Source organism: Larimichthys crocea, chromosome XIII (genome assembly GCF_000972845.2).
Source record: "Larimichthys crocea isolate SSNF chromosome XIII, L_crocea_2.0, whole genome shotgun sequence".
NCBI classification, from domain to species: Eukaryota; Metazoa; Chordata; class Actinopteri; family Sciaenidae; genus Larimichthys; species Larimichthys crocea.
In genome coordinates, this window is record NC_040023.1 from 19,144,298 (window position 1) to 19,157,910 (window position 13,613).

The following is a 13,613-nucleotide window of genomic DNA, read 5'->3' on the forward strand; positions in this document are numbered from 1 at the left end:
CCCCACACACACACACACACACATCACGTAAACACTGCCACTGCATCGAGCGGTCACAAAGAACCTCTTACACAAGAGTGTCTCCCGTGCGCACGGGCAACACACACTCGCATGCGTACGCACATGCAGCAACAGCAAACATACGTTAGCGCGCACGCCATCTGATACTCTGGTAGGTACTACACTTAACTGCATTGCACAGTGGGATTTGGCTTGATTATTCTGGAGTGCTAATTAGAAGGGGTCCCTCTCATAGTGCAGGTGCATTATGTGTGTGTATTCGTGTTTGCATGTTGCACGCACTAAACACAAGGCGGCATTCTTAAAGGTTTAACTGACAGCTCATTGAACCCCCCCTGCTTTCCCCCCTTACCATTCTGGTTGGTGGCACACAGGTTGCCATGACACCAGACTGTTTTGTCTGCCCTTTGACCTCTTTAAGGGGTGCTGTGGTCAATCAGGCATTACATGCGAGGGGCAAATAGAAGGGAGGAGAAGGAGGGGGGGATGCATTTCCTCTGTAAAAAATGAGGTCCAAAAGGTTCCTCTATACATCCGCTTTGTACAGAGCAGAAGGTGGGGAGCCTCCGAGAGGCTTGCAGTGAAACAAAGACACATGTGCACATACAGACATGGCAGCGCTTTGCAAGGGTAAATGAACTAGGCTGGAGCTCCCAGGGGGTGGGGAGTTATTATGCTCATTGTGCAGTCGGCCAGCTAAAGCTGTTTGGCTGCTTCTTTTGAAGTTATATTTATCAAACCGGAGCAGGAGGCTTAGCACTCCAAGCTGGTGCATTGCTTTGTCCACACTGCAGAATGCATGTGTGCACTGAGATGGCTTTCAGATATCAAGATTTAAAACACCCTCCAATGTTGAGCTAAACAATCTCAGACAGAAAAAAATAAGCCTGCAAAACAGATTTTATGTTACAGTAATGTCCCTCGCTATATTTTCAAGCAGTGAAACATTGAAACGATGGCATTTAATCCTCGCAGCAAACATCGAGCTTTCATAGTAAGCTGGTTTGCCGATCATCTTGGGATAATTTTGTAAAGATCCAAATATTTATTATTGGCAGCACTCAAGAAGGAAATTACAATACTTGAGTGCTGAGTGCAGCTTTTTAAATGAGTCTAATTATAATGTAATTTACTCTGCAGTGTGAATTAGTCCTTCTGTTCTGCTCTGTCAGAATCTATACAAAAGTGATTCGGACTACACCTGTCTGATTGTTTGATCAGTTTATGTATATTGTTTGTTTATTGGTGACCCATGTTCTGCTGATGGTAGATGCTTTCCTTATATCCTCCTCAACACTGCGACATGAAAAAACTTACGTTCAATAGAGCACCCTCATTACATTACTGTGTGTGTAACTGTGTGTGTATACATTTTGACTTGAAGATGAAATGCTGCCTCAGTGACTGCTCTCCAGAGCAGCTCATGAGTAAGTTGGTAGCTTTTCATGGTTTTGTCCAGCGACACTTCAGCTGTTGCAGAGATTGAACCTGTGACCTCTTGGTTAAACAGTCTTTCTAGTCACAAGCTCAACTTGTCTCCCTCTAACCGCTGTCCTTGTGTGTGTGTGTGTGTGTGTGTGTGTGTGTGTGTGTGTGTGTGTGTGTGTGTGTGTGTGTGTGTGTGTGTNACTTGTCTCCCTCTAACCACTGTCTGTGTGTGTGTGTGTGTGTGTGTGTGTGTGTGTGTGTGTGTTTGTGTGTGTTTCTGTCTGTCTTTCAGTTACCGACCTCTCCATGCCTAAGGAACACCCGGAGTCCTTTCACAAGGGACTGATCTCAAGGTAACAATATTTTATACAGTATTTATATTTTATACAATACATTTCACTTATCCATCTATCTAGCAATGTTAACTCAAGCTCAAACACACACTCACACCTGTATGCCAATGTATACACCCATGCACAGACTCTGTTTGATTTGATCTGTTGTATTTGTTTATATAATTGTTTTAACCTAATAAGCCTGACTAGCTTGAACTATAGACTATATGATTACATCTGTTGCATTTCTTCTGCCTATGCAACAAGGTTTATCTGTATGGTATTATGCACACAAATTAAACATTGGCAGATGATTAGATGATTCAGTCTTTTGGCAAACGCTGATAGACGAGTCAGAATGTCATGAGAAAATCCACACATCAGTCAAACATGATATTAGTCACACTGAAATGGGTATTCCTTTTTGCGTCTCATGTGTACGCCTTGTTACACAATGAAAAACTAAAAACACACGATAGGATTCATGTTCTAGTGCATTTTAAAATATGCAAACATTTCAGTGTTCATACACTTGAAGTTGTATTTTTCATTTGTAGACTGAATCTTTGTCCATGCCCACAATATTTTGTCATGATGAAATGTTATGTTTGAGAAAGCTTTGCAAGTTAATTGACATAGTTACTTTCTAGTTTTCTAACAGGTATCTGGCAGCTTGTGAAAACAAAAATATCGACTTACATAGAAGGAAGATGAATTCATATTTTAGCAGCTGTTATTTAATTTTCCATGTCTTTATTTCTTTAATTTGTTTTTGTGAGAGTGGAATATTGAAAAGCTACAGTCAAAGGTGCCTTCATTTTTGCATTTTGCATTTTAGTGCCACTGAAAGTGTCTTTAGTTGCAGTTCATTCATTATCTCTGTATCTCACAGTTTCTCCACACAAATTCACACACACACTGGTGACTAATTTAAGCTCTCAAGCATAATAGATTAGGATACCTGTATCGAGCTATAGGCTTTTTATCTAAAGTGGACTATTTGTCCTTGAGTTATTTGGCACGAAATGATCTCATGAGATAATTAAAAATGATCAAATCATGTCTTTCACAGTCTGTTAAATATGAAATAATTATCAAGCTGATCAGATGCTGAGCAGAAGCTAAGATCTCAAATTTATGACTCATCTAAAATTTGATTTTATACACCAACTACAAAATAGAATGCAATTACGCTTCAAACTAGGATGCCATTGCTTCTGTGCTTTATTCGGTAAAATAAAAGTCCAACCCGTTTTTTCTTACCAGACACCCCACCACCATCATACACACACACACACACACACACACACACACACACACACACAAACATCCATCGCTTTAAAACGGAAATTCTTCGTTCATGCATTTGATTGGAAACTTTGAGAGGGAGGAGCTCCGAAAGGCCAGACGCACCAATCCCAGCATACGTAGATTGACAGCTGTGCCATAGCAACAGTTTGGCTAGTTGCCAGGCTGTTAGGGTTGCCAGGCAAAAGGTTCCCATGGCAACATTCATTTTGCCATCTTGGTATATGAGGCTGGCATCTACCAAAGCAGATTAGTGTAGGATAAAACATTGCTCTCACCTGGAAAAAAAACACACCCATGCATATTTCAGCAGATCAGGGCATCACTCTTTAAAATTACAAACGTTGCTACATTATGTTGATTAAGAGATGGTGTATGCATTGCTGTAACCAAAGGCAGTGGCCGAGGTGATACACAGAAATTTAAATAGAAACTGGGCAGCTTTGGCACATGTTGGAAATCATCATTCAGCCTTGACAAGTATTTTCCATCTTCCCATTTCCTCTGAGTTGCATCATGTTCGTTTCATCGCATACAGTATAAAAGCACTGAAAATGAAACTGTCTTGTTGTTCTGTACGGTGGATATTCGAATTTTTTTTTACATGCCTTCGAGGACTGTAACCCTTAAATGATATCCCAGAGTTTGTAACTGTATTTGGATGATGATCAAGTATGAGAGGAATTATGAACTTGAAGTGAGATGCCCATATTTATGAATCATGTTCTTTTATAGTGGAGTAGTCTTTCACCGCTTAGACACTCAGACAGGCTCGCTTAAGGGTGGAGTGAGCAAGAGAGAGAGAGCGAGAAGGATAGCTGACATTGGCACAATTACACTGCATTTCTGCGTGATTTGACTGTGAAAATATTGCAGACGCGGGGTATAAAGTAAAGGGAGGTTGTGGCGATGAAAAAAGGCCGGTCGGCATGTGCGGATAGAGAAGGCGGGAGGGGGGTATGAAGACAGAAGGTGGTTAAAAGGGTAAGAGGCGGGAAATGGGGACCCATGAGGGCTGAAGCAGAGAAAAGGTTGAGTGAGTGAAGAGAGGGGGGAGAGTAGGGAGGAGTGGGGGGTGCACTCTGGGACAGGAGAGTGAAAAGGGACTGGGAGCGGCAGACAGACAGAGGAGGATTAGGACTCTAAACACATACCAAAAAAGAAAAGAGGAGGAAAAGATAGGAAACAAATTCACCTGGCAACATTTTTACACTCACACCACCATGTTACCTGATTGGCTAAGGGGGTTTGAGCTCAGCTATCTAGTTTCATCTTCTTTCCTCACAGACGTTGTGAATCCATGCACAGCTCAACACGAGGTCTGCCGAAAAGATAGGTGCGGCCTGTGATCTTAAGTCCTTTTCAGTATTGTAATACTTCTTTGTTGGAGGATGGATTCTTTAAATCCCACATGCCAAGAAGTGTTTTCATGCAGAGAATGCAGAGCTCCCGCATACTGCTCTCTTTTATTAATGTTGCAGACTCGGAAGATGTTTCAACTTCACATTTACATTCAAATATTTGCAGATCTGAAATCATCTTTTTGTTGACATCATTTGTTAATATATTTCTGTTTTCTGAAGGCTCTGCTGAAACTCTTTTAACCGGCATTTACATAGCATATCATCTTGCCCCAGTTACGTCTGAATCTGTGCTCAGAGTAATGTAACACTCCTGGCTCGTAGCTGTTGGAATGTAACATTGTGCCAGCAAACGTGGTACTGTGGCATGCAACATTTATGACTCCTCTACAAAGAGGATTCACAGATCGGAAAAAAAAAAAAAGTTTTAGTTTATGAGTCCTTTTTTTTTTTTTACTTGGTGTGACGTGAAGGAAATTCCATTTTGTCTGTGGAGCAGAAGTCACCCAGATTTAGATATCACAGCTGACAGCAGACTTAATGGTGATGACAGTCTTATGGCAGATGGCATTAAACTCCCATGAAAAGCTGTCAGCTATTAAGTAGAATCAGACAGCTGATTTGGATGAAATGCCGCAGTGTGTGAATATATGAGTGTAAAGCCAAACAATATGGCTTAATAATAAGGACTTAGACACAAAAATAGCTGCAGATTTTTTAAACGCTTATGAAGGGTAAAGATATGAATTTTAAAGAGCTTGTGTACCTGTAACATCCTGTATATAACAGGACAGCCGAACCCTGATTGTTCATGGAAGGCATTTTGTAGTTTTCAGAGGCTCGTGGCGTTGAGAGAACAGGGCACAGATGAGAAGAATAGAGGAGGAAGTTTGCACAGTCACCAGTAGAGGGCAACAACTCCTAAGAAATGGATGGAAATACTATGAATGAACATTGGAAATATTGTCTCTGTAGTACTCACGCCTTCATGAGAGGTGTAGATGTGTGGACACAACTTGTGTCTCATATTTTGTATTACATCGTCCCACAGTACATTGATTATATTGTTTTTATCTTCCACTGGCATCATCTCTTGGTGCTCGGTGTATACAGTATACCTACTCTTAATGAGACCCGCAGCCTTAAACCTGAGCAGCCATTTCTGTGGCATCATGGCCACTGCGGCACTCTTGTGTAGGGACCCCAGATTGTAGAGTCCAGAGTCCAGATTTGCTCTCCAATTTTATGTTGTAGAGCAGTAACATGCATCTCTTCAGGCAAAACCATATCAGTCAAAGCCCTCTTTTCTGCCAAAGTGATATAAATAAGTCCAAAGTAACCACATGCACAAATACATACACCACCAGCTGAGCACAGGGAGAAAAGGCAATACTTTGTTACATCAGAGAATCAAAATTCCTTTGCCCAGATCCAAGACCAAAGAGAAAAACCCCAGCATGAAGTCATTTTTAAGCAATAACAAAGCAGGCACAAAAGAAAATCAAAGGGGTGAATCCTATTTGAGTCTGCATGTCTCAGTCTCAAAACCCACTAAATGATTAAGTGACAAGAATATTGACTCTTTAAGTATATTGCTCACACAAAAAAGTGAGGCAGAAGGTAATTGGCTGACTGGTAGACAGAAGCCAGGCAGGTGTATACGGAGAGTATGTACACAGACGCCTTCGTCCTGCTGATGAAGATCTTGTCTGGAGAGCAGCTCTACGGTCTGTGCTCTGCAGTGTGAGGTAGTTGGTTGTATGGTTTCGCATAATAAACAGCACGGAGATAACTGTACAACCTTCTAGCTTTCCCTGCGGAGTCACTTCTTGCCACATCTAATGTACCCCCAGCAGAGAGGTAAGTATGTTGTTACTCCACCAGAGGATCTCCTAGTGGTTAATGACACGACTTGTTCTTTTCAACTGCGACGCCTTTTTAGATGCTTTGCCCTTTGGGCAAATCCACTAACTTCCCCCGCATGAGCTTGTGTGTCATTGTGTGTGCAATATTTGTGGCACCTGGACAGGAGGACCACCTGCTGTTTGACAGGTTGTTGGTTGTACACTGGTAATCAGTAGTTCCTACCGCAGCAGAAATACCTAAGATGCTACATCGAGGTCAGATAAGGAATTGTACAAAATTTTATTTTATTTTCTCTTGAGCCTGACTGGGAAAAAACTGTAATAGCCTCCCCCTAATAGCTTAAGACAATATATTTATTTATGGTAAACAAAGAAAATCAGAATAATATTAAAAGAAAAAAACCTGACGCTCCCTGTTTTTGAGAAAAAGATACTGTCAAATTACTAAGTAAAGCCCTGATACCAGACAACAATGTATTCCTCTGCATATAGCCAAACAGGCAAACTTATAAGTCTTTACCGCTCCTTAACAGAAAGAAAAATTAGGTAACTGTCTTTCCTACCCCAACATTTCTAATTTTTAAACAGCCCCAAATGATACACAACATATAACATATCATACATGTAAATTACACCAGTCACATACATGATACACCCCACTATGGAGATCATTGACTCCCTGCCTGTGCGTGGGAGCAATTCATGAGATCGATGTATTCCTGTTACAACAGGTAGAGGAACCTCATCTGCCTGACATACTTCTACACCACATGCTACTTCCATGTTACCACTTTGTGCAGTCCTCTCTATCCACACCAACACACACTATCACAATCATTTTTCCGGTTTCATTACCCCACCACCTCATTCCCCTGTCCCCGCCCGCCTCCCTTTTCCCCTCAGTATGTCAGACTGGTGGTTGAGACAGCAGCCATCTGCAGTGCGTTATAGCCAGCTCTCCTCCCCTCCTGGAAGTGGGGAGGGAAAAAAGGGGGCATATATCAGAATTGTGCTGATTCGGCAGTGTCAGTCCTAGCGTTCTTTATCATCCACCACACGACGCTGCGCTCCTGCCAGAAGAGACAGCTGAACGTCTGACAGTTGCAAGGTGTGTGGGGAAAGGATAATGTACAATGAGCTATCTGCCCTGACTCGTTGTGCCTCTGTCTCTGTATCACACACCAGTATAGGAAAGATTGTTACCAGTGACCGGTTACACTTGGCTCATTTTTCAGCGTGCTGCTGCACACTGTGCATATGTGTGAGCAGATTTGTTACACAAACATATTCTCATACATCCACTCACACATATGCTGCTCTTTCAAGGTTGGACCTATGAGTAAAATGCCACAACCTCACATCATGGGTTATTAGAAGCACCCTAAAAACTCACTTTAAAGCACAATGCGTATATACGCTACTTTATTAAAACAGGTATGATGAGAAGGAGTGTGATGCCAAAATGATGCTGTCTCCGATCTCTCGGGATATAACGGAGAATTAGAGCATTCCAATCCTGAGACAGACAAGGCAGACACCATCCCAGACTGATGATGTCATCCCTGCGAAGCACTCCCAGTGCTTTGTCTCTCAGTGGCACTGCAGAGTGCAGCCGCAGGCACACACACACACACACACACACACACACACACACACACACACACACACACACACACACACACACACCTGTCTATGACATTCTGCATTTGTCACTCACATTGGGACACTTCCCATGCCAGAGAAAGCTGCTTTTTCTTGGTTTTTAGACTAAATTGGACAGAAAAGAGAGCAGGAAGAGACTCCTGCACTCTATAATATATTCACGATCGCAATGTATGTGTTGTAAATGAACAGGATTCTGTCTTCTCGACATTAATGCAGGATCAGAAAAAGAAAATATCTGCTGCGCAAGCATATATCGTACAGGAGCTCACATTCAGTGCAAAGGGACGTTGCAGAACTCGCAGTACACATATTACAGCAGATAGTGTAAACACATTCAGCATGTTGTTTTTATGCAAATTTAGGTGGCATGGCATTCCGGTATGATTGCAGATACGGAGGTGGATGTGAAGAGCCTGTAGTGCATCGGAGCTGTGAATAAGACAGTTAAACAGAATAGGATCAAAGCAGGAAATAAATTCAGCTGTGCAAAGTGTGTCTAGAATACCTGCTGCTGAAGTGACACAGATTCGTCTATAGGCAGTGTGGGTACATGATGAATATTCATGAGGTATTATCAACATATACTGTAGTGTTTTTATTCTAACCTACATTTCTGAAAGGTTGGATGCTCGTCTTGCATATTTATGAAACAGAAGCCTCATCTTTAAGCCTATTGGAAGAAAGGAAAGATGACAGTCGATTCCCATCACATGTTGTATGTCAACAGATTGATGTGCTTACCTGTCCCTTAATTTATGTTGATTTCATATTTTTTCATAGCCAGGGTGTTAACTAGCTATCCATCATAAAGGTGTTATCACAGGCCTCAGTCAGACTGCTCGCTCCTTGCCAAAAGCAACGCATTTTCAGTTTACTCTCATTTGCTCTAAATGTGTGACACATCGGTGATATTCTCTGTTGTACAACATGGTCAGAACACTTTAGGGCCATTAATGATGCTTACACATCAAGTGTAGTGTTTATGCTCCATCTCGCTGAACAGACAGCCAATCAGTGGGTCTAAATTAGATTTACTTTCATTTCTGAATTTCCCTCAGGGCCGTATGATTCTGTTATCCAACAAAGACAACTGCAACCCTCTGTCCTCTTGGAGAGTAGCACAAATATTGGAGTCAAACTGCCTTCAGACATGGAGGCTGACTGAGCAACCCGACAGAAATAATTAACGTATTAAAAAAAGGTCAGAGAATTGAAAAATATTACACTAAATATGCAAAAATGTTGCAAATGCATACATTACAAAGCTGGACTATGCGTGCAGGTTTTTTTTGTTTTTTTTCTCAGTATTTCATTGTGTTTAATTGTGTCTGTCTCAGCACCATCTGGATTTGTTTGGTTGTACTGAACAGCAAACTGCATATTGTCCACTCTGATGTTAAGCTGTATAATCAAGACACATTCTTGTAATTGGCAAAGCTTTCCACGATGGGTTTATTTAGTGTTTGATGTCACTCCAGCTGCAATTTACAGTTGTGTTGGAGCAACACCATAAATCCCGTAATCAATTTGATGATGCTATGATTGCTGTACACATAGGAGGAGGCAGTAATGTCAGGCTCTCAGGTTCATGAGACTCCTGGGCTTCATATTTTCTCTCTATTCTCATCCTATTAGAGATTCTGACCCTCCCCCTCCATCCCCACTTTCTGCTAGCCTCTCTGCCACCCTACCTCCCTCCCCCTGCCGTCTCCCTCTTCTCTCACACACACATACACACACTGTTCCTCTCTTTCGTACACACACACACACAAACACACACATGCATGCACTCACTGCACTCTTATTCACTCTCTCTTTCCATCCCTCACACGCTCACACACATAGCTCACAGACTGGAGTGTGTGTGTGTGTGTGTGTTGTGTGTGTGCGTGCAGGGGGGTAGGGGGGTGGGGGGTGTTTCTGAGCTAGTAGACGCGAGGCTCGAAAAACGTGAGGAAAAAGAGGGAGATGGAAGGAAGACGACTAGAGAGTGTAAAAGAGGGAAAGAGAAAAGACTTTGAGGTACAGTGAAAGCAAAGGGAGACGACAAGAGACCATGAATGCAGCACAGAGGGTAAATGAGTGTGTATGCGTGTGTGTTTGTGTCGTCTCTTAAGTGTTGGATGGCATGTGCACCAGGAGGTTTGGTGTGTAAAGCGGACATGTGAACGCACAAGTAAGCAAGCCTTTTCTATCATCTGTATTTTTCTCGTTTGCAGCCCTGTGTGTTTGCGACGGCAGCCCTGCAGAGACAAAAGGTGAGGAGCTGCGTGGATGTTAGTCAGGTAGGTAGGTAGAGAGCAGAATAATGGAATCAATACTATTGTCTGTAACCTACCTGCCGCTGGGCTCTCTGTCTGGCCCCAGCATAGACCATCAGAGAGGGAGAGAGAGCTGAGAGGAAACACAGACTCACTCTGACTGGGAAAGAAAAGAAAAGAAGAGGCAGGCTGTGAGGTGATTTCTCTTCTTTTTAACATTTTCACGTAAAAGGTGGATGTAGTCTCAGGATTGTATGTTTAATTTTTCATGCAGAGCTGGCATGCATTTTTACCTGAAACTTTTTCATCACTAATTCTTCACATCCTTTCTTTTGATATCATGTTTTGCTGTTTGTGCGTGCATGTGTGCACTCTTCTGGCTGTATATATTTGTAGAATAAATGTGACATTTTGTCTATGTTTGCACACGCTGAAATGAAAAACCTTTCAGTTATGCTGCATGTTGTCGACAGGTCATGTTCGCGTTACGTGTACATGATTTGCACCTTATTTTAATTTCCTTTAACAACTCAGTTTGTAAATCTGAAAAAGGGCGTCTGGAATTTACCTCATTATCATCATCTTTTTCAGATCAGGCAGGTAAATTAGTCAAATTAGCAGCTGTCAAGGAATTTAAATGGTATGACTGGCAGTGTACAATATGCTTTTACACCTGCTGCAATTACCATGAAAGTGTTCAACAAAGAAATTTCCACATCTGATGTGCTACGTGATTTTGCATAATTAACTTCCAGTTTTATTGATACTGACATGAATGACAATGTTTTAAACAGACAAAGAAAGCAACCTCTGCTGCAGACAAATCCATAATTCATTTCGAGGTGAAGTTATGACAAATGTCTGCTATTCCCCGTGGCCTGATCCAGCTGTTATGTCTGTCACATGCGACATTAACAGAGACGGCTTCAAAATCACACTCTCTGTAATCTAAAATCTTGAGGCCTGTAGCTCATGAAGTCAACCTGTGGGTAAAACATAATGTGTATTAATGCAGTTCAGTTTGATACAGATTGTGACGCAGGCACTTTGCACCTTTTTTTTTTTCACATTGACACTGAGGTGTTTTAAGTAATGAAAACACATTTCCATTTTACACAACATATGAACATTTTTAGTGTTCCCCAGTCAGTATGTGTCATTCTGTCTGTCTACCAGCGGGTGGCATTGGTGGCATTGGTTAATATTTCTACGCAATGAATTTTCTTTTTGTCATTAACAAAATATACAGAAAATCTTTCATTGATATGTTTGTATTTAAAAAATAAATACATTTTGATATTGTCACAGTTTTACACAGTCGAAATGTCCTTATTTTACTTCATTTACAGGTGGATGTATGTTTTATATTCCCTCCTTGTCTTGTCTTCTTCTTCTTCATCTTACCAGGTAATTTAGAAGCTCTAATATGATAATACATAGTGTGTATGATATGGTTATAATAAACATTTAGACTGCATATCCTATGCTAAGACTGTAACTCAGTGTAAAGTCTCTTTAACATTAAAGACCTCAGACCTCAGAATGTATCAAGATAGAGAAAAAAGAGAAATATCACTTTCTCAGTTATGATTTATGCAAAGATTCTATGGTTTACGTAGAGTAAAGAGTTAGGGTTAGGGTTAGGATAACGAAGGTGAGGTAAATGTACCTTTCTTTGACATCTAAGTTATGTTCTAGACTTTAACCCTGCTACGAATGTTTCGTACATACTGTTGAAGCTACTTTTTAAAGCCCCTTTAGCTCACTGTGCTCCGAAAATCTATTAGACAATGTCAGACATTTGTCTGTGCTAGTTCAATAAATCATGTTGAAAACATTGTGTGTGTTGTGTGTGTGTGACATTTATCAACAAATTTGAAGAGAATTGTCTCTCCTAAATTAACTGTGTCTCCTCCACAATGTGCACAACATAGACTGAGCCTTGCTTTGAAAAACGTTGTTTTGCTTCTCATTGCAGCACTGCGAGGTAAAACATTAGTGTGGATGAAATGTAGACAGTTACGTGATGATTATGTTTTAATTGAACTGATCAGTTTTGCTTCTGTTCTGCAGCAAACCAGGAGACCGGTCAGTGCCGCAGAATCCAAATGTCGGATGAGGTCATGTCTTTGTCTTGATGCAGGGAGTCTGCGGTTCTTTCTTTTAATACGTTTCATCTCTGCGTTGTTTTTCTGCACAGTATGCTGAAATCTTTTAAGATTTTCAGTTTTTCTATATTTAAACCCTCGCTGTGTATTTTAATTTCACAGTATGCCCCTCTGTCCCTGAGACCCTTAACCTGTGAGGTCAAAGCAGGTCACAGGTGAGGTCCTCGGGAACAGGGCTGCATTCAGTTTCAACGTCCTAGAAAAAATGAGCATTTTGTTTAAAAATGATGAACATTTAACTGCCCTGAAAGTTGATGTTGCCTTTGGTTTCCTTTCAAACAGCTTTAAACACAAGAATACTCACAATGTCACATTTCCTGTGGCTCTAATATATCTTTTTCTCAAGCTGTCTCCTTCTTTGATTTTTTTCGTTATGTGTTTACCTGTCATGTCATGATCAAGACTTGTTAGGTTGGACAAGAAGAAGAAGAAGAAGACCCCTCCTCTTTCAACACAGACACTCTCAGGGGGCTAACCCTATTGGCTGGCTTTGTGTTATAGCCCTCTATGAGGGCCAATAGGGAAGACAGCCAAGGGTTGTGACCCCGTCATTTATGTCAGCTTTAATAATCAGTGGAGTTGCAGTGGTACATGTGCGCATGTTTCTGTACTCTGTACTGGAAAAGCTGCTCTGTCTGTTAATAAAATATGAAAAAAGTTGTTTAACGTGTGTATTTATGAAATATATATATATCTTTGGATATTTAAACTCGCAATCTCTGCTTTCATTTTGTCCACTTATATATTTCTAGACAGAGCCAAATGGCTCACATTTTATATAAAGCACATCTTGTGACAACATCTTGTGAAGACTATTTTCATACTGAATTGAATTCATACTGAAAAAGACTGTGTCATCTTCCACATACATAAAAAGTATTTTTTTACAACTAGAAATTTTATAAAGCTGTGAATGAGGAGATTTTACGCTCTTATAAACGTGCATGGGAAGATTATATTAAAGTGTCTTGTTGCAACACATGCTCTATACAGACAGACACAATTAAATGCATTCAAACACACAGACATACACACATATTTGGGATTTTCCATGGTCGATCGGCTGACTAGCTATCTGACTTTGGCAGTCCTGGAGCAGACTCTTGCCTAATATTGATTGGCTTGTCTGTGTGGAGACAGATGAATGCATTAGTACCCAGCTCACCCTGCCACTGAAAATATATTAAGTTCATGTATTAGG

General features: G+C 41.0%; 1 long non-coding RNA gene across 1 annotated transcript in view; it reads left to right on the top strand.

The window, feature by feature from the left end:
• LOC109142395 (uncharacterized) overlaps window positions 1-11,607 on the top strand; it is a 19,376-nt gene extending 7,769 nt beyond the window's left edge. Inside the window, exons 2-3 of the long non-coding RNA XR_002042973.2 lie at window positions 1,742-1,802; window positions 10,203-11,607. This is a non-coding gene — a long non-coding RNA (uncharacterized LOC109142395). The remainder of the gene's footprint in view (window positions 1-1,741; window positions 1,803-10,202) is intronic.
• Window positions 11,608-13,613: the final 2,006 nt, after the last annotated feature.